Source organism: Moschus berezovskii, chromosome 17 (genome assembly GCF_049115385.1).
Source record: "Moschus berezovskii isolate FMDL1 chromosome 17, NW_MosBer_1.0, whole genome shotgun sequence".
Lineage (NCBI taxonomy): Eukaryota > Metazoa > Chordata > Mammalia > Artiodactyla > Moschidae > Moschus > Moschus berezovskii.
The window spans coordinates 41,904,478-41,925,284 of record NC_142476.1 but is presented as its reverse complement, the minus strand read 5'-3'; positions in this window follow the sequence as shown (position 1 = coordinate 41,925,284).

Sequence of the window (20,807 nt, the reverse complement as noted above, 5' to 3'; positions counted from 1 at the left end):
TGGAGCTTGCCACAGTGAGTGAGCCCCCCTCCACCGCACCCCAGGTATGTTGGACCAACGCTGGTTCTCATGGAACTGAGACTCTGAGCTCAGAACAAGATGGAGCAGAAAAGCCATCTCTGTGGGTGTTAGAGGTCAGAACCCCTCTTCCATCCCTGGACCACCCCCATGGTTAGAACCTGGACCTGGCTGCCAACTCGGTTTTCAGTCTGAGACCCCATAAGAGCTGCAGACTGTGTGGCCCTGAGCAAGCCCCTGGCCCGCCTGCCTCCGACTCCCTCCCCACCCCCAGTGCTGTGGAGCAGCTGTAGGGTGGCCCAGACGCCTCTCTGTGCACCATCCACCAGAATTAGCTCCGAAGGGCCAAGCGTGGATGCTTGAAAGGCAGGCCAGCCAGGAGGGCATAGGGCCAGCAGCCCCTCACCCCTGCCCCTCCCACCCCATTCATGGTGACATCTCAGAGACCAGGTCCAAGGCCCCAAGCTCCGAGTCCCTGCAGAAGGCAAAACCCCACCCCAACCCCACTCCCACCTTTGCGTGTCCATGTCCAAGGCGGGCTCCCCACCCAGCCTCCCGCACACCCCAGGCGGCCTCCGCTGGGAGGACCAAGCTGTGTGTGGAGCGCAGGCGCACTCTGCTGGTGACTGTGTGCAATGACCATGCGAGGGAATCCGGCCGCCGCTTTGACGGGGTCAGGCCTTGCACTAAGGGGCTCAGAAGGCTGACCCCTTAGGCTGAACAGAGCTGCAGACGTGGTCCCTTAAGGCTCAGCGCTGACCACAGTGGACAGAGCCAGCATCTTCCAAGCGCTCACCACGATCAGGGCAGCACTGAGCTGTCCCGGGGAGGGGTTGTGTTCTCCCTGACCCCCACCCCCACAGCCTAGAGGGGTCGTAGTTAGATTGTTGTATTGGTAAGGAAACCAAGTGCAAGGGGAGACACAGCGATCCGAGATGAGGCTTGCTCGAGCGGGTAGGGGCCCTCTCTCCAGAGGCCACTGCCACCCACCCCTTCCCCCAACAGGGTGGGAGAACCTCACAGGCGTCTGGGTCGCCAATCGTCCTCCACCCACTACCCAGGTGGAGACACATGTGTGAAGCCCCCAGTCACCTGCCGGTCGGATCCGTAACTCTTCTCTCTGGCACGTCGTGGTTGGGGGGCTGCTGGTCTGGGGTGCTTGAGAAGGAGGGGAGTGGGGACAGGGAGCAGGGGCAGGGGTGGACCCCAGTGGGTGGGCCCCAGACGCCACCCTCCCACCCCTGAGATGCCATCCCCAGCAGCTGTGGGCAGGGCCAGAAGCCCAGGTGGGGCAGGACAGGCAAGGGAGAAGCACCTGCTGCAGGCCCATGGGTCGCCCCGCAGCCTCCTTTCTGCCTTTTGCTGGACCTCCCCCAGAACCCCCTCTCTGGCCCCTCAACAGCTCAGTCGACCCCTGTTCTGCATGCCTCCCCAAGCCCTCACCTATGTGGGCTCTGCGTTCAAGGCCCTGACCCCACCAGCCAGTGTCTAGCGCCGCCCCCATTACCAGAGGCACCCAGAGGCCCAGTACCCCTTCCCTGGTGCCCCAGCCTGGCTGTGCTGCTCCCTGGAGCCAATATTGAACCGGGCTCAGAGGTTTCAAGTCCCAAGTCCCCACCACATACTCACATCCCCCAGACACCAGGTCCAGCGGGCGGCCAGCAGGACCCGCCGCCCCAGGCAGACGAAGAGCTTCTTTCATCACGTCCTGGGCAATTCCCTCAATTCTGGAGCGAGGAGCCGGTGGTCTCGGCAAAAATAAACAGCAGGCTTACTGTTTATCTGTCCTGACGGGAAAAGCTGGGCCATTTCTGTCCACTGCACCATCGCTGCTGGCAGGGCTGCAGCAGAACATGGCCATGGCTCCAGCCAGGCTGCACCTCCAAGGCTGACCCCATCCCACCCTCCCAGAGGCCCAGGTCCCTGGGGGTGTGAGGTCACCACACCCGCAGGCCTCCTGACACCCCGGCCCCCAGCCTCCCAGCCTTCTGACCTCTACCATAACCCCTTGTCCCCCGAACCCCACCCACCAGACCTCCAACCCCAAGACCCATAGCCCCTTGTTCCCAGGACCCACCTCCAGCCGGGCTCCCTGGTCCCCAGGCCCCAGACCCTGTCCTAGCACTCCAGCCTTGCCTGTGTGCATGGGTGGGGACCAGGACAGACACCCCATTTTCACCCCCAGAAAACCCTCCACACGGAGATGTTTGTGAGCCTCTCGGCTCTCGTGAGTTCAGGGTCATGGCTACAAGCATAGGTGTGAGCTCTTACTCAGCCTGAGGTGTCTGTCTGCACGCATACTTGTGTACTCTCACAGGTACAATGGCCCACACTTGGGAACACACATACTCACACATGGCACACACACATTCACACATACCTGGATACATTCACTTGTGTACAGACACACATATCTAGGTCCACACCCAAATGCACACCTCCACACTTGTGTGCATGCGCCCACATGAGTATATATATACAGGTGTACTGAATGCAGCACACACTCACACCTACACACTTGCACACACTCACATGTACAACCTATGCACACATACACAAATACAGCCCCACATACTCACCTGCAGACACACATATGCTGATTCACACACATGTACACACACACGTACACAAAGTCTGCGTTGCCGGTGCTCTGAGAAGCTCAGGGCATCCAGATGAGGAGGAAGAAGGGCAGAGGAAGTGTTGAGGGGGGCCTGGAACTCTGCAGTGCACATTAAGGGGGTCTTGAGGACCCCGCTTGTGGCAGCAAGGCCCCCAGTCAGCTCCCAAGGGCCTGTCAGAACAGAGGGCAGCACATGCAGCCCCAGCTCTGAGTTAGGAAAGGCCTGGAGGCTTCTGCAACACTGTAGGGTGGGGACCCCCAGAAGAGATGGGTGATGCACCCCCATCTGCCCAGACAAGCTCAAGAGAGGGTTTTGTTTGAGAACAAAAATCACTCAGACACTCTGGCGCACCACAGGGTTATGGAGTCAAGGTCAGAGCTGCCACAGCAGGAGAGAGCCTGTAGACTTAGAGGGGAGGCTGGGCCTAATCCCTAGGGACGTGGGAAAGCACTGTTAGGGCTTCTCGGGGGAGCAACAGCCGCAGGCAGGAGCTCCAATGACCAGCAGGCTCGGCCCAGGAAAGCCACCCCTGCTCTCCAGGACACGTATCTTGGCATACCATAATACCATGCTACATTTAAGACCCAAGACGCTAGAAGATGTGCCGGTATACTGCCATGATTTCAGTCTTTCTGAAAATTCCACACCTCACCTTTCACATCATGAGATCAGAGTCAATGGTTCAAGTGCTGGGTTTATGAACTCTGCACAGAGCTTCTCAGAAGTCTAGATGGACTGCCCATGGGAGCTACAGTCCACAGCCACATGGCCGTGGAAAGCATGTACAGGAGGAATTCCAGCCCCAGCCCCAGCAAGGTGAAGTTTGTACCAGGTGGCAGAGGGATCCATAAATTTATAGTCTCATGAGGATCTCCATGCAGAACACACAAGACCCAGGTAACAAACAGAAAACTCTAAATGACCATGATGGCTTGTTGCCAGCACACCAAGAGCAGTTCCTTAAAAACAGAAAGTGCCGTATGATGCAGGGAACTCAAAGCTGGTGCTCTGTGATGACCTAGTGGGTGGGATGAGGACGAGATGAGAGGGCAGTTTAGGAGGAGGGAGAATGATGTATACCTGTGACTGATTCATGTTGGTGTATGGCAGAAAACATAACAATATTGTGATTATCCTCTAATTAAAAATAAAATTTTTTAAAAAACAGAGTGTCTCAGAGTCCACAGAACTTAGCCCTATCCTGTGCCCCCAATGCCTCGTTAGCAAGCCTGTGTTGCAAGCATCTCAGGGGTGGAGTTCTGCCTCCACCCTTTGGACCAGGCTGAGCAATGCAGCAGTACGCTAGTCCAAAGCAGACTGGGAAATCTGTTCTTTCTCTCTGCCTCTCTGTTCACCCTACTTCTGCTCCAAGAACAGCTCAGACTGGCCTGTGGAGGAGGATGAGGTGACCAGTTTGTAGCCAGTCAACCCTTGAGCACGGGGTGCGGGGAGCCAGCCCGGCCTGCCGGGTCCTTACCTGACCCACTGCAGACCAAAGAGACATGAACGATAGCCAGCAATGATTTTAAGCCATGAGTATTGGGGTGGTTTGTTACACAGCTGCAGCTGACTGATAACAGATGGGTTCCCTTTGAGAAGAAGGGTCAGAGACAGATATTTGGAGAAATAGGAGCCTCCTCATCGTTTTCTAAAGTATTGAGACACAGAAAGAGCTTTTGTCCAGCTGTTCCTACATGACATTAACTTTTTTTATCAGATACTTTGTTTTAGTCCCCACCCACCTCCACTCCATGCCACAGCCATCTAGCCCAGTGGTCTCATCCTTAGAAAGTTAAAATCCAGCTGTTTCTTAAGATCTGAGTAACACAGAGAAACCTTACTATTCTGTACCTTACTTTAAAATTGCAACCATAATTTTTTAAAATTTGTTTATCATTTTTAGTCACATTGGGTCTTGATTGCTGCAGGCGGGCTTTCGGTAGTTGCGGCAAGCAGGGCTGCTCTTCATCATGGCGCTCAGGCCTCTCGTTGCGTTGGCTTCTTTGGTTCCAGAGCACAGGCTCTAGGGCACATAGATTTTAGGAGTTGTGGTGCACGAGTAAGTTGCTCCGAGACTGTGAGGTCTTCCTGGATCAGGAGTCAGACCCATGTCCTGTGTATTGACAGTGGATTCTTAACCATTAGACCACCAGGGAAGAACCCCACTACCATAATTTTTAAAGAAGGGATAGTTATTAAATTTCTATAAACATTTTAGACATTGATAAGGGAGTGCTCAGCCAGGAGATCAAACCGGTCAATCCGAAAGGAAATCAAGCCTAAATATTCATTGGAAGGACTGATGCTGAAGCTGAAGCTTCAATACTTTGGCCACTTGATGCAAAGAGCTGACTCAGTGGAAAAGACCCTGATCCTGGGAAAGACTGAGGGCAGAGGAGAAAGGGCAAGAGGATGAGATGGTTGGATGGCATCACCGACTCGATGGACATGAGTTTGAGTGAACTCCGGGAGTTGGTGGTGAATAGGGAAGCCTGGCGTGCTGCAGTCCATGGGGTGCAAAAAGTCAGACACAGCTTAGTGACTGAACAATGAACAATGGAGTAAATTGCATTTCCTCTTGAAATACTTCCACATTAAGATGAAACAAACCTCCTCCAATTATTTGTTAAATAACTCATATACATTCAAGCTGGATTTAGAAAAGGCAGAGGAACCAGAGATCAAATTGCCAACATCCACTGGATTATCGAAAAAGCAAGAGAGTTCCAGAAAAACATCTACTTATGCTTTATTGACTACACCAAAGCCTTTGACTGTGTGGTTCACAACAAACTGTGACAAATTCTTCAAGAGATGGGAATAGCAGACCACCTTACCTGCCTCCTGAGAAATCTGTGTATGCAGGTTAAGAAGCAACAGTTAGAACTGAACATGGAACAACAGACTGGTTCCAAATCGAGAAAGGAGTACATGAAGGCTGTATATTGTCACCCTGCTTATTTAACTTATATGCAGAGTACATCATGAGAAACGCTGGGCTGGATGAAGAACAAGCTGGAAACAAGGTTGCCGGGAGAAATATCAATAAGCTCAGATACGCAGATGATAACCACCCTTATAGCAGAAAGCGAAGAAGAAAAACCCTCTTGATGAAAGTGAAAGAGGAGTGGAAAACGTCAGCTTAAAGCTCAACATTCAGAAAACTAAGATCAGAGCATCCGGTCCCATCACTTCATGGCAAATAGATGGGGAAACAATGGAAACAGTGACAGACCTTATTTTCTTGGGCTCCAAAATCACTGCAGATGGTGACTGCAGCCTTGAAATTAAAAGACGCTTGTTCCTTGGGAGAAAAGCTATCACCAACCTAGACAGCATATTAAAAAGCAGAGACATTACTTTGCTGACAAAGGTCCATCTAGACAGAGCTATGGTTTTTCCAGTAGTCATGTATGGATGTGAGAGTTAGACTATAAAGAAAGCTGAGCACTGAAGAATTGATGCTTTTGACCTGTGGTGTTGGAGAAGACTCTTGAGAGTCCCTTGGACTGCAAGGAGATCAAACCAGTCCATCCTAAAGGAAATCAGTCCTGAATATTCATTGGAAGGACTGATGCTGAAGCTGAAACTCCAATACTTTGGCCACTTGATGGGAAGAACTGACTCATTGGAAAAGACCCTGATGCTGGGAAAGATTGAAGGCAGGAGGAGAAGGGGACGACAGAGGATGAGGTGGTTGAATGGCCTCACTGACTCGATGGATATGAGTTTGAGTAAGCTCCAGGAGTTGGTGATGGACAGGGAAGACTGGTGTGCTGCAGTCCATGGGGTCGCAAAGAATCGGACACCACTGAGCGACTGAACTGAACAGAGCTGAACCCATATAATCCCAATAAATTAAACTGATAAATATAGAAAAATCTTCAAATTAAAATAGCCTCTTCAAATTAAAATACTGTTCACACTTAGTGAAGTTGCCCTATGTCATTCAACTTAAAATTACAAAGGCTAGTCTGTTGGGTAATTGAATATCCCAGATTCTCCTAAATATTGCAAGTATTTAATATACCGAAAAGTAATTATCTCCAAATTTAACAATAAACTACTGTGGGTAGTTTCTCTTTACTGTCGTCTCCTTGCTGGATTCCTGATCTCCAAGGGGACAGGGATGGTTACTCACCAGGGAACCATGACTTGCCCACTCCCAAGTGACCTTTCTCATGATCTGAGTGACCAAGCTTTTTATAGCCGCCCCATGGCAGGCTCCAGTCCTAAAAAGGGTTGGAATCACAGACCAGGCCCACGGGTTTAAATCCAGTCATCACTCAGCACCCTTGGGGAAGCCGGCCACTCCGGCTCAGCCTAGGACTGACTGTGCTCCTGGAATCCAGTAGGTCAAGACCAGCAGAGCCCAGCAGAGCTGGGGTCAACCAAGCCCTCGTGTGATACAGCCAAGAAAGAAACAGCTGTTGTGAGCCACTGAGATGCTGGGCTGGGCTGTTTCTGAAGCCAGAGTGACCAGTCACCTTCGCTGCCCCTCTGGGGACACAGAAGCATCTTCTGAGCTGAAGCAATGGATCCTGGACACCATCATGTCGTCCCTCACAGACCCTGGATGCCATTGTCACGCCCTTCAGCCGTGACACAGCCTCTCACCCAGCCCTTGCCCCAGGGGGCAGGACCCCAGCTCCCACAGGAAATAAACCGTTCTGGATTCTGCCACCTCCCTTGGCTTCAGACCCTGCCGACACAGCTGCACCCAACGTCTCTGTATAATCATGTCGTCACTGGGCACAGGCCCTCCTGGCTGCACTAAGCTTCGCAGGCACCGCGGGTTTTTATACAGACTGAAGGTTGGTGGCTTCCTTGTGCCAAGCAAGTCTATCAACACCCTTTATCCAACAGCGTTTGATCACTTGGTGTCTCTGAGTCACATTTGGGGAATTCTTGAAACACTTCAAACTTTTTCATTATTATTATATTTGTTGTGTGACCTTTGATGCTACTGTTGCAATCATTTAGTATTTTTCAGCAATAAAATATTTTTTGGTTAAGGTACGTATGCTATATTTTTATACATGATGCTATTGCACATTTAGTAGATGACAGTGTGATATAAACATAAATTTTATACATACTAGGAAACCAAACAGTGCGCGTGACTTGCTTTATTGCAACAGTTGCTCTATTGCCACGGTCTGAAACCAAACCCACAATACCCCAAGCTGCCTGTTGTTCGGTCTCTAAGTTCTGTTTTAGTCTTGGCGGCCCCGTGGACGGCAGCATGCCAGACTTCTCTGTCTCACACCATCTCCCGGAGCTTGCTCAAACTCATGTCCATTGAGTCATTGATGCCATCCAACCATCTCATCCTCTGCCACCCCCTTTTTCTTTTGCCTTCGGTCTTTCCCAGCATCAGGGTCTTTTCCTGTGAGTCGGTGCTTCTCATCAAGTATTGGAGCTTCAGCCTCAGCATCAGTCCTTCCAATGAATATTCAGAGTTGGTTTCCTTTAGGATTGACTGTTTGACCTCCTTGCAGTCCAAGGAACTCTCAAGAGTCTTCTCTAGCACCACAGTTCAAACGCGGCAATTCTTCTGTGCCCGAAGTCTGTTCCAAACTCACCCTTTGTAGCATCTCCCAGGTGGGCTTGGCAGCATGTCAGTAAGTCCTGTGGGTCAGGGGGATGGTTCTGATTAAAGGTACCTGTAAGAGACTTTGTTCCAGAGTGCCCTTTGGGAACATACCAAACAGCCTATTAAATGTTCTGAGAATTCTTGCAGTGAGAAAGCACGTCTAATTGCATTTAAGCCTGTATTCACCGTGTTACCTTGTTTTCATGTAACCCCTGTTGATGACTGATCTTTTGTTCACAATTATCTGTTCCCCTCCTTTCCCAAGCCCCCTACGAACAGAGCTTGTCCATCCTCCTGACTTGGGTACTTCACTGAGGGAGGTGGAGCACACGTGCAGTCAGCCTGCAGTCCCCACGGAACGTGACCAAGAAATATGTGACCAACAAAAAAGGTTTGTCCCTTCCTCCTCCTTGAGGGCCCCTGACTCCTTATCAACCTACCAAAGAATTAACTCTCTCAGGATGAGGGGCAAAGCACATCCTGTTTCAGCTCCTCCTGATGGAGCCACAAGGCATGTGTGCTCACATCCCATTTTCCAAAGCTTGGCATGTGGTCACACGTGATGTCTTGGGGAAGAAAGCCACTCCCTCACTGGGAAGCAGGTGTGGTGGGAGGGAGCAAGCAGTAGTGGGGAAAGACCACCGCCTATCCCAACACCTGGTCACAAACATCTGCTTCCCTGATGCCTGCAAATGCCCCACAATGTCCCTTCAATCCTGGGCTCCTGCTTCAAATCCAGGACCTCGTGGAGGGACTGTGTCTGGACCAGGGCTCCCCTGACCTGAAGACCTCCCATTAAACAGATCAGTGATCAGCAAACCTGACCCAGTGCAGCTGCCAAGTCTGATCCCTGTGGTCCAGGCTCCTGTTTCCACCCCCAGAGACCCTCCTGTTTTTAATGTCTTCCCAGGTCCGTCTAGTCAAAGCTATGGTTTTTCCAGTAGTCATGCATGGATATGAGAGTTGGACCATAAAGAAGGCTGAGTGCTGAAGAATTCATGTTTTTGAGCTGTGGTGTAGAGAAGACTCTTGACAGTCCCTTGGACTGCAAGGAGATCAAACCAGTCCATCCTAAAGGAAATCAGTCCTGAATATTCTTTGGAAGGATTGATGCTGAAGCTGAAGCTCCAATCCTTTGGCCACCTGATTCGAAGAACTTACTCATTGGAAAAGACCTTGATGCTGGGAAAGATTGAGAGCAGGAGGAGAAGGGGCTGGCAGAGGATGAGGTGGTTGGATGGCATCACCAACTCAATGGACATGAGTTTGAGCAAGCTCCAGGAGATGGTGAAGGACAGAGAAGCCTGGCCTGCTGCAGTCCATGGGGTCCCAAAGAGTCGGACACAATTAAGCAACTGAACAACAACAGATCACATCTGCAAGACCTCAGGGAAGGCCACCTCTATGGTGGCCAAGGCGCCCTCTGTACTGGTTCCCTGCCTGGAGGGCAGGGCCCCTTGACACCCTGCAGACCAAGAGGCTGATCAGGGGCAACAAATGGAGGCCCCAAGTGCTGGGGGCAACAGTGTCCCCACACCCCACCCCACCCCACCAACAGCTGAGTGCCTTATACATATTAGGAGTGGTGCCGGGGGTCCCCTCTCCAGAGGACCAGCCCTCCTTCAGGGCACTAAGAGGGGAGCTAAAGCTTCTCATTCTGGGAGCTGACGTGGCCCTGCCTCCCAGCTCTGGAGTTTCCACCAGCATCGAGGCCCAGAGCTAGGATGGCGGCAGCAGCAGCAGAGCCCCAGCTGCACCAACAGGGATGGTCCAGAGCCTCCCCCATCACTGGTTCCCTGAGGGAAGAAGCTTCTTGTCAACCCTGGCCCCCATCCCCACTCAGAGCTTCAGCACGTCTGTTCTCTGGTGGCTTAAACGGGACTTGACTTTCTCACGGTCTGGAGCCTGAGAGTCTGAGTGAGACCCAGGTGTTTGCACGGCTGGTTCCCCTTGAGGAAGAATCTTGTCCAAGCTCTCCCCTGCTTCCAAGGCTTCTGGCAACCCTCGGCGTTCTGTTCTGTGGCTTGTAGATGCATCACCCTGATTCCTCTCCTCCACGTTCACGTGAGGCCCCCCTGTGTGTGTCTAGGTCCAAATTCACCGCTTTTTACAAGGACAGTCCTATGGGATTGGGGCCCACCCTCACAACCTCCTTTTCACCCAGTTACCTCCAATAAGATCTTATCTACAAATACAGTCACACGCTGAGGTGGGGGGAGGGCGAGTTTGACTCCAGCCCATCCTTTGGGAGGACGTGACTCCACCATTACACTCAGTGAGCAGTTCTCCTTAACGGCTCTCTCGTTCCCCCCACCCACCCCTTTGTCCTGGTCGCTGTAGAGAACAGCACTTCCTGGGGGCGTCCTAACATCCCTGCTGCCCAGAGCCTCCCCGTCAGGACCACACGAGTGAGTCCCAGCATCTTCACCTCACACGCTCCAAGGAAACGCCCAACAGACTCTGACAGCATGGACTCTGAAGCTGCAGAACACCCACATGGGCAGACAGCCCCATCCACACGCCCAGCCCAGCATTTGCAGGGTCCACGCCCACATGGTCCACCATCCTATACATTGGCCAGCCTTGCAATTCTTTCCACATCCCTCTGGGGCAGTGCTGAGCCCACCCCAGACAATAGGGATGAGCCCCAGGAGAGGGGGTGTCCAGCTGAGGTCTCCTGAGATCTCCGGTGGCAGAGGAGGGGCCTGTGTTCCTCTGCAGAGTGGGGGCCCACTTCTGCTGCCAGGAGGACCAGGGGCCCTCAGGTTAAGAGCCTCCAGCACACCCACAGCACGTCCCCAGCCCAGTTCTCTGCGCGATCTGGACCTACCTGTTCCTCCGCTATCAGGACCTTCCCTGTTAAAGGGAACCCTCGGAGGCCGAGCACACGGCCACCATTGCAGCCCTGCTGCCCATGATTAGGCTGCTTTCAGCAGAGTCTGCCCACAGCTTCCAGGGGACCGGGCAAGACAGCGTCCCTCCCCTCCCACAACCCTGCCATCCGTCAGCCCCCCAAGCCCACTGTCTTATCTCCCTGAGGATCTCAGCACAGGACAGGGAGGCCATCAGCCACTGTCACACTCGCTCAGGTCGTGGTCACGGTTACTGCACACCCAGCACCTTGCCTTCCACTGCATCTGGACCCCAGGTGAGAGCCTTAGCCACAGGAAGGGGCTGCAGTGTGGTGGTACCACCGCCCCACTCCCCAGCGAGCCCCAGACTAATAAAGGGTCAGTTCTAACACCCCCTCCTGAGGGTCTGTAGTCCAGGACCGCATTGGTCTGGGCCCCAGAGAAAAAGCAGCCTAAAAGTGAGGCTCTGCAGCTGTTACCTCACCTGGGAGCACTGGTGAGAGCAGTGGGGTGGGCGGTCACCAGGCCAGGCCCCCGTGTTCCTCACCCATGGACTGCAACAGGCCAGGCTTCCCTGTCGTTCACCATCTCCTGGAGCTTGCTCAAACTCATGTCCATTGAGTTGGTGAGATGGCCATCTCAGCTCCCCTGACCCTGGGAGTGTCCATTTCTGCAGACTCTGGGCACCACCCTGCAGGAGGCACTCCAGTGCCAGGAGGGGTCAGAGCCCACATCTCTGTGGCTGGGAAAAGAGCAGGTGTGGCCAGAAGGTCTGCACAGAGAATCAGATCAGATCAGATCAGTCGCTCAGTCGTGTCCGACTCTCCGCGACCCCATGAATCACAGCACGCCAGGCCTCCCTGTCCATCACCAACTCCCGGAGTACACTCAAACTCATGTCCACAGAGTCGGTGATGCCATCCAGCCATCTCATTCTCTGTCGTCCCCTTCTCCTCCCGCCCCCAACCTTTCCCAGCATCAGAGTCTTTTCCAGTGAGTCAACTCGTCGCATGAGGTGGCCAAAGTATTGCAGTTTCAGCTTTAGCATCAGTCCCTCCAATGAACATCCAGGATTGATCTCCTTTAGAATGGAATGGTTGGATCTCCTTGCAGCACAAGGGACTCTCAAGAGTCTTCTCCAACACCACAGTTCAAAAGCATCGATTCTTCGGCGATCAGCCTTCTTCACAGTCCAACTCTCACATCCATACATGACCACGGGAAAAACCATTGCCTTGACTAGACGGACCTTGGTTGGCAAAGTAATGTCTCTGCTTTTTAATATACTATCAAGGTTGGTCATAAGATTCCTTCCAAGGAGCAAGCATCTTTTAATTTCATGGCTGCAATCAGCATCTGCAGTGATTTTGGAGCCCAAAAAAATAAAGTCTGACACTGTTTCCACTGTTTTTCCCCCTATTTCCCATGAAGTGATGGGACCAGATGCCATGATCTTTGTTTTCTGAATGTTGAGCTTCAAGCCAACCTTTTCACTCTCCTCTTTCACTTTCATCAAGAGGCTTTTGAGTTCCTCTTCACTTTCTGCCATAAGGGTAGTGTCATCTGCATATCTGAGGTTATTGATATTTCTCCCAGCAATCTTGATTCCAGCTTGTGCTTCTTCCAGCCCAGCGTTCCTCATGATGTACTCTGCATATAAGTTAAATAAGCAAGGTGACAATATACAACCTTGACGTACACCTTTTCCTATTTGGAACCAGTCTGTTGTTCCATGTCCAGTTCTAACTGTTGCTTCCTGACCTGCATACAGGTTTCTCAAGAGGCAGGTCAGGTGGTCTGGGATTCCCATCTCTTTCAGAATGTTCCACAGTTTATTGTGATCGACACAGGCAAAGGCTTTGGCATAGTCAATGAAGCAGAAATAGATGTTTTTCTGGAACTCACTTGCTTCCTCCATGATCCAGCGGATGTTGGCAATTTGATCTCTGGTGCCTCTGCCTTTTCTAAAACCTGCTTGAACATCTGGGAATTCACGGTTTACATACTGCTGAAGCCTGGCTTGGAGAATTTTGAGCATGACTTTACTAGCGTGTGAGATGAGTGCAATTGTGCAGTAGTTTGAGCATTCTTTGGCATTGCCTTTCTTTGGGATTGGAATGAAGACTGACCTCTTCCAGTCCTGTGGCCACTGCTGAGTATTCCAAATCTGCTGGCATATTGAGTGCAGCACTTTCACAGTATCATCTTTCAAGACTTGAAATAGCTCAACTGGAATTCCATCACCTCCACTAGCTTTGTTAGTAGTGATGCTTTCTAAGGCCCACTTGACTTCACATTCCAAGATGTCTGGGGGCATCTGAAGCAGCAGGTGCAGAACCCAGAGGCTGGGGCCAGAGTGACCCCCCGACAGGGTCATCGCTGACAGGGCCAGACTGGAAAGCTGCATCACCACTAGTCAGCCCCAGACAGTGCTCAGGTGATGCCCGGGCAGGAGGCGTTAGGTGGCTCAGCAGTAAAGAATTCACCAGCCAATACAGGAGACATGGGTTCAGTCCCTGGGTCAGGAAGATCCTCTGTAGAAGGGCATGACAACCCACTCCAGTATTCTTGCCTGGAGAATCCCCATGGACAGAGGCAACCAGAGGGCTACAGTCCATGGGGTCACAAAGTATAGAACACGACTGAGCAACTAAACAAGAAGAGGAAGGAAAGCCAGTCACTTCCAGTGTCGCAATTCGGCACCGGGAAAATCCTCTGAATCAGTGAAAGGTGGTTCTAAACCAACAGGAAACATCAGCCACGTGACCAGAGCCAGAATTAACACAAAGAAACGTGGTTCTTTCACAGGCAAACAACCACCTGAAGCTACAGTGGAAGAGAACGTCTGTAAAGTAGCAACAGGAAAAGATTAAGTAGCTGAGGGTGATTCAGAAGCATGCGAGAGCTAGATGAAATTGGCCAGGCTTCCTAACTAATCAATACAATTAATAAAAATCACCTAACTCAGCTGGTAAAGAATCCTCCTGCAATGAGGGAGACCTGGGTTCGATCCCTGGGTTGGGAAGATCCCCTGGAGAAAGGAAAGGCTACCCACTCCAGTATTCTAGCCTGGAGAATTCCTTGAACTGCATAGTCCATGGGGTCGCAAAGAACTGAACACAACTGAGCAACTTTCACTCACTGTATAGCACAGGGAACTATATTTAATATCTTGTAATAACCTACAATGGAAAAGAATCTGGGAAAGAACAGATACATATATATGCATAACTGAATCACTTTGCTGTCCACCAGAAACTAACACAACATTGTAAATCAGTTCTACTCCAATCCAAAAAAATTTCAATCCCCCTAAAATGCCATCCAAGTTTTTCCTGGAACCGATCTTTAAACATTTCTTAACATGGACCATTTTTAAAGTCCTTACCAAATTTGTTTAATATTGCTTCTGTTTATGTTGTGATTTTTTTTGGCTGCAAGGCATGTGGGACCTTAGCTTCATGACCAGGAATCAAACCTGCAACCCCCCTGCACTGGACCACTGGACCACCAGGGAAGTTCCAGAACCAATCAGATTTTTAAGTCCATATGGAAAGGAAAACATGGAAGAATGCCCAAATCTTGCCTACTCTCTGGTCTTTTGAACTAATGATGGTTTATACACTCTTTAATGGTTGGAAAATATTTTTTAAAAAATAAGAGTAATAATTTGTGACTCAGGGAAATAATGAGATTTGGTGTCAAATCAGTTTTATCAGCACAGCCCGTCCACCACGTGCTGACTGCCTGTGGCCACCTCTGTGCCCCAATGGCAGAGTCAAGTTGTTGGACAGAGATTTGACTCGTGAAGCATAAACTCCTTACTATTGAGGCCACACCTGCTCAGGACTAACATTCAGTCATTTTTGACCCCAGCTCTCCAGAATTCCCTGAGTCCTGCCATGTGCCAGGCTGTACCAGGGGCTAGGAAGATAGGGGTCCAGGGAACCTCCTTGACCTGGTGAGCTGACCTTTCAGCTAGTGAGACAGACAGTACAATGCGTGACCGGCTGGGTTCTGGATAGGGCAGTGGGCAGTCTCTCTGAAGATGAGAATCTTAACAGAGTTCTAACAGAAGGGCACAAGCAAGCCAAACCAGCGTCTGGAGGGTGGGGACTTTGGGAGACAAGAGAGGCAGGTGCAAAGGTCCTGAGGCAGGAACCCCCCTTGGAGAGTGGTACAGTCAGAGAGGTGAGCCAGGGCTCTCCAGACACCACAGCCACCCGCTCACAGGGCTGTTCTGTAGGGGAGGGGCATAAGGCACCAGAAGCAGAGCAGTGCAGAGCGGGATCCACAACCAGACCTGGTGCTAGCCGAGGAGCTGCAGGTCCCCACAGGAGCTGGTGCAAACCTGGAGAACATGGACTCTCCTTTTGACCGGATCCCAGACAGGCAGACTCCTGGAGCCCCATCCTCCACTGGGCCTCATCCTTGGGCCCTACCTTCAGCCTGCCACACCCAGGGTGAGCAGGAAAGCTGCTTAGTCAGTTAGGGGAGAACGCCCCCGGCCTCAGGAGCATATGACCTCCCTACCTGATCAATCACCTCCCCCCGACCCTGAACACCCTGGTCCGCCTTCAGCAAGAGCCCCCTCCCCTTGACGGCTGCTCTTCTAATTTCCATCCACTCACGCCCCAGTCCTGCTCCTGGGTTATAACCCCCTTGTCCTGTTACAGGAGCCCGACTCCTCTCCCTGGCTGCAGCAGTCCAGAATGAACGTTTCCTTACTGTTTGTCAGAGGGATATTTTCTTTAATGGTGATCCCCACCCTGGTCACACCTGACTCCGCCAGATCCCTGGCTCTTCCTGTCCGTTCTGAGACCACAACTAAGAAGGAGGGGACCATGCCCTGGATAGGGCCGGTGGCCATCCTGAGACTCTGGGCACCCCCTCCAATGAGCTGCAATGCATCCAATGTGGTACCGTGGTGCCGACTCCAAGAGGGCACCCCCTCCCCCTAGGAGGGCAGCTCAGCCCGACTCCATTAATCTAACGCTTGCTCGCATGTCAAAGTGCATGGCAATTTCTTGTAAAAATGATCCGGCTGCTAATTAGGCTGTTTATAACTTGTTTCCCTGGTTGCTAATGATAATTAACATGCAAATTAGCTCGGGGAGGGGAGGCTCTGGGGCCCCCAGTTCATTACCACGTTAATTACTGTTTGCATACTTAAGCATCGCAGATATAAATGGCGGCATTTAGTGTAATGGGCAAGCTGATAATTATACCAACGACATTTTGAAAAGTCATTTCGCTGTGTTATTTTTCTGTGTGATTAATGATTCCGTGCCTGGTTGATAAACTTGGTTAGTTGAAACCAATACAGGCTCTGTGCACAAACCAGCCAACGGACTCAGCCCATCAATCTCCCCCATTCCCTGATGGCTAAAAGCTTTGGACGAAAGCAAAAGGCAAAGGATAAAGTTGGGTGGCTTTGGAGAAGAGTGAACTTCCCACACTTCTTGCTTTTCAGGAGCTGGTTCCTCAGAATCTGCTCTCGCAGCCACAGCAGCTGATGCCTGTTTAAGGTTGTCGAATGTGGGGAGCTCTGTGACACGAGGCCAGCTGCCTCTCTGGGAGCCGGGTCTGGCCTTACCCTTCCGTCCTTCCCCCCCTCCCACCTGTCAGGTAGGTACCTGCTGGGCTGTGGCAACCCCACCCTCCTGGATCCAACATTCCAACAACAAAATCCAATAACAGACACGTGGACAGTGCCGGGCAGTGAAGCAGGCAAGGGAACAGAGGGGAACAGGGAGTCACTTCAGATGAAGTGAGTCAGAGAAGGAAGTGAGGGGAGTGCAAAGGCCCTGGGGCAGGAACAGACTTGTGGGGAGTGAGAGGAGTATGCCGGTGCGGGGCAGGGAGGGCGGGCAGGCACAACAAGGGGACCAGTATGACTTGGCTGAATGACCAGGGTACTGGGCAGGGCAGGTCCCATGGGCAGGAGGTGTGGGTTTAGGGGAGCCCCAGAAGTCTCCCTGATTAAAAAGGGGCCCCATCCCCAAAAGCCTAGGACCTCGACATCGCACACCTGCTCCTTCCTAAACACAAGCTTCACCCACTCTAGTGCCCGGAAGGCAGAGGTGGCCTTGGCAAGTCGAAGCCACTGTAATTGAGATTAAGAGACAGGTGGGCAGTGGATAAGGGGATGCGCCTCCCCCACTGCATTATTGATGAAGGGTGATGCACAGAACAGGTGTGGCCCCTGTGCCAGTCTGAGGGCTGCCGGGCCTTCGGGAAGCTCAGGATGAGGCCAGTGGAGGGAGGAGTCCAGGCCAGTGGGTCTCCCCCTTCCCCAGGCTCCAGGTTCCAGACTCTAGAGGAGTGCTCTGCCTACAGTTCCTGCCCACAGGTGGCAGGGATGAGAAGCTGAAATTTCATCTGGTGAGAACCAGACTCTCACTTACCCTGGTCCCTGGGACCCTGCTGGTGTTCCCCACCAGTGCACTGGTGCACTTGGCCGCTACTCCACAGGTAAGCCTCTTGGGGCTGACGGGGGGGGCTATACAGAGGGCTGATGGTGCCCTGAACCTTGGCAGCTAGGGGGTTCTGGGTGGCTCACACACCCTGGGAGACCACCCTGGGGAGCCCAGGATGCTGGGGACCACTGAGTCCAGAGAGATGACTAGAGCTGCTCCTAGGGAGAGAGGCAGTCACCCCGAGAACCCACAGTCACTTTTGGGGGCGTTGGGAGTAGTCACACACTGTTGCTAAGAGCTGCACTTTCTAACTGAGGTTGGCAGAGCCCCCAGGAGCCCACCTTCCTAGCTGGTGTCTGGGGAGGAGCGGGCAGGTGTGAGGGAGTCAGTAGGCTAGGGGTCTCCAGGGTAGCTCCCAGGGAGACAGGTGGAGGAATGCCTGGCCCCTCCTCCCTAATGGCCAGGGGAGCACAAAACCAGTTTGCCTTCTGGGGTGTGTCAAGGCCCCCGCTTGGAGGCAGAGTGGTGGAGGCAGCCCACAGGCTTCAGGAGGCCCAGGCATGGAAGCCCAGTCTCCCTGACGGCAGAGGAGGAGCAGCCTCCAACCCGCTGTCCTCCAGGGGTCACAGCGGGGTCTGCAGGCAGGGCCACAGTAGGAGCAGAACATACCCGGCACTGCCTCATGATTTCTGGGCCCAGTGCTGGGATCAGACCTGACCTTGGAGAGGCAGGTATACAGGCAGGGAATGGACCAGCACCTGCTTCAGTGGAGCTGATGGGTAAACCAATGCCCCCGCAAGTTCCTCTTAGAGGAACCCCGGGGGAGGGGCTCCTGAAAATTCAAATTGAGCTCTGGTTGGGCCTAGGGAGCTGGTCCCCGGGCAAGCAACTCCACTGCTCTGCGTCTCCCTACTAAAAGGGTCTGGAGCACTCATCACACCCCACCTCACACGAGGCAAAACTCACATAAATACAAGGTCAGTTGCAAAGCCATCACCACCCAACCACTTTCACCAACTCCTCCTATTTCCAACTTCTCTGCCGTGCCCCTGCTCAAACCGAAGATGGTTCTGGAAATGGGGGCTCAGGGCTCTCTCCAGTTGGCAGCCCTCATCCCAGTCAGTGGTGTGACTAGGATGGACCCAGAAAAGCAGCCACATGCTAACACTGGGACAGAGACGGCATTGCCCATGTCCCTCGGGGCAGCTGTCTCATGGCCATCTTGGGGAGCGTAGGGAGTTCTGCAGGGGACTGGGCAGCACCCCTTAACCCGCCCAGGTCTGACCACATCCCCTGGGGCAGCTGGTGGACAGAGCCCACGTCCTGTGGTGGGCAGTGATGATGCTAGGGGTTGCAGGCCCAGTGTTGACACCTGCTCCATTTCTGGCTCTGCGGGGCAAGCCCAAGAGTGTTCAGTTGGAGCCTCGGCACTTCCATCACAATAACACCCCACGCACACCCTAAACCTGTGGAAGAGTCGCACACTCCCCACAAAGATGTGGCCTGGCCTGTCAGGGTTTTAAGGGCCACAGCGGTGCAAAGGACAAGTGCCCAGAATCACCTCCAATTGGACGCCAGTCAGAAACAGTGAGAACCCGCTGATGCAGACAAAAAACGCCTTCCTTTTGAATTCAGTGGTCACACTGGCACCTAAAGCAACACATTTCTGCATACAAGATAACTGCTCCTGGTTCTGTATCCCAAAGGTGCCCTGAGGTTACCTGTATCCAGATGCACTTCTCCCAGGTGGGGGCACCCATCACAGCTTCCAGCCCACCAAGATCACTGGGCTCATCTGGCCAGTGCCCAAGGGCCTGCGGGCACCGTGCGCCAGGGCAGAAGTTCGGGGGACCCTTCAGGCTAATGTGATGGAGGATGTCAGGCAGCACTGCGCCTCCACGCCCCAGGCCCTCCCCACAGCTCTGCGACAGCCCCGCTCCATTACTGGCTCGCCTAATTAGGGTAATAAAATGAAAGTAATCAAAGTCACAGGAAATCTCTCCATAAACTGTCACCGCTGGGTCCCCACTCACTCATTTGGGTGCCGTGCCTTTGTGAATGTCAAGGAGCTGAAGAGCAGGCCAGGAGCCAGACAGGGAGGCCAGGCCATGCTGACCACAGCTGCCTGACCCTTGCAGACTTAGAGCCCAGAATCCGCCTCTTCCCTGGGAGACCCCCTATCAGGCTGGGGGGCCACTCCCCAGGGGCCAGGACCCTGAGGAAGACATCCCTGCCCCACAGCACCCAGTGCCCTAGTGGTCACTCCACCTGGTCCCCTGAGCCCCACAAGGACAGGGATGAGCCTGGCATCTGGGAACCTTGGCATGTTGAGTTAGGAGGGGCCCTCACCCTAAACAGGACCACCCCTCCAGGGAGGTGCAACTCATCCACATCCCCAGGGGCCCCACCAGGGCAAGGTGCAACGTCTCAGACTCCAGGACAACAGCCTCAGTCCAGCTCTGCCCTGCCCACCTCTGCTGCCTCCTCCCACCCAACCCCCTCCCTATTGGGAGGGGGCAGACTCCTAAAATATCCGCCGATGCTACCGGCCTTCCTCCACTACAGTCCAGCTGATCCTGGGCCAGCAGGGCATTTCACAGCCCCTTAGGGCCACCTTCCAGGCCTCATCTCAAGGAGGGGGCAGGCCCTCTTCTGGGACAGGGTGTGGTGGGGAGGGAGGTCTGGTCTGTTTGCTCAGCAGAGAGTAGACTATAGGGAGGGAGTCCACAGGAGCCCAGGTGGACAGGTGACCTGGGGGCCGGTTTCCTCGGAAGCACCCTGCAGGAGGGGCATGGACGGCAGAAAGGGGCACTAAAGCAGCAAGGCAGAGTTCTGGGGATGGCAGGGGCCCCCAGGCCCACCCGCCTCCGCGGAGCTCCTTCCCCGCCTGTGAAGGGATGGGTCTGGAGGTGCGCCCTACTGCGGGCAGCTCCTCCCCAGCGTCCAGAGGTCCCCTACCCTAGCCCAGCCTGGTCTGGAGGCGGCGGCTAGGGGCCACAGAGGGCGGGGTCCGGGGCGGGAGCACCCCGGGCCGCTGGGGGCGCCGCTGAGCCGCCAGACCGCCGGGCTGTTGACAGTCTCCAGGGAAACGGACCCGCCCTCTCGACCCCGGGCGCCTCTGAGAGCCCAGATCCGCGGACCCTCCTCTGGAGCCGCGTCCACCGCCCCTGCTCCTGGCCGCCCCCAAGTCTGGGTGGCGCGCCTTTGCCTTCCCCGCGCACCCCGCACAGCCTCGGAGCACAGGCGAGTGTGAGCGCGTGTGCACGTTGGGAACCACCTACGTGTGTGCCGTGTGTGTGCA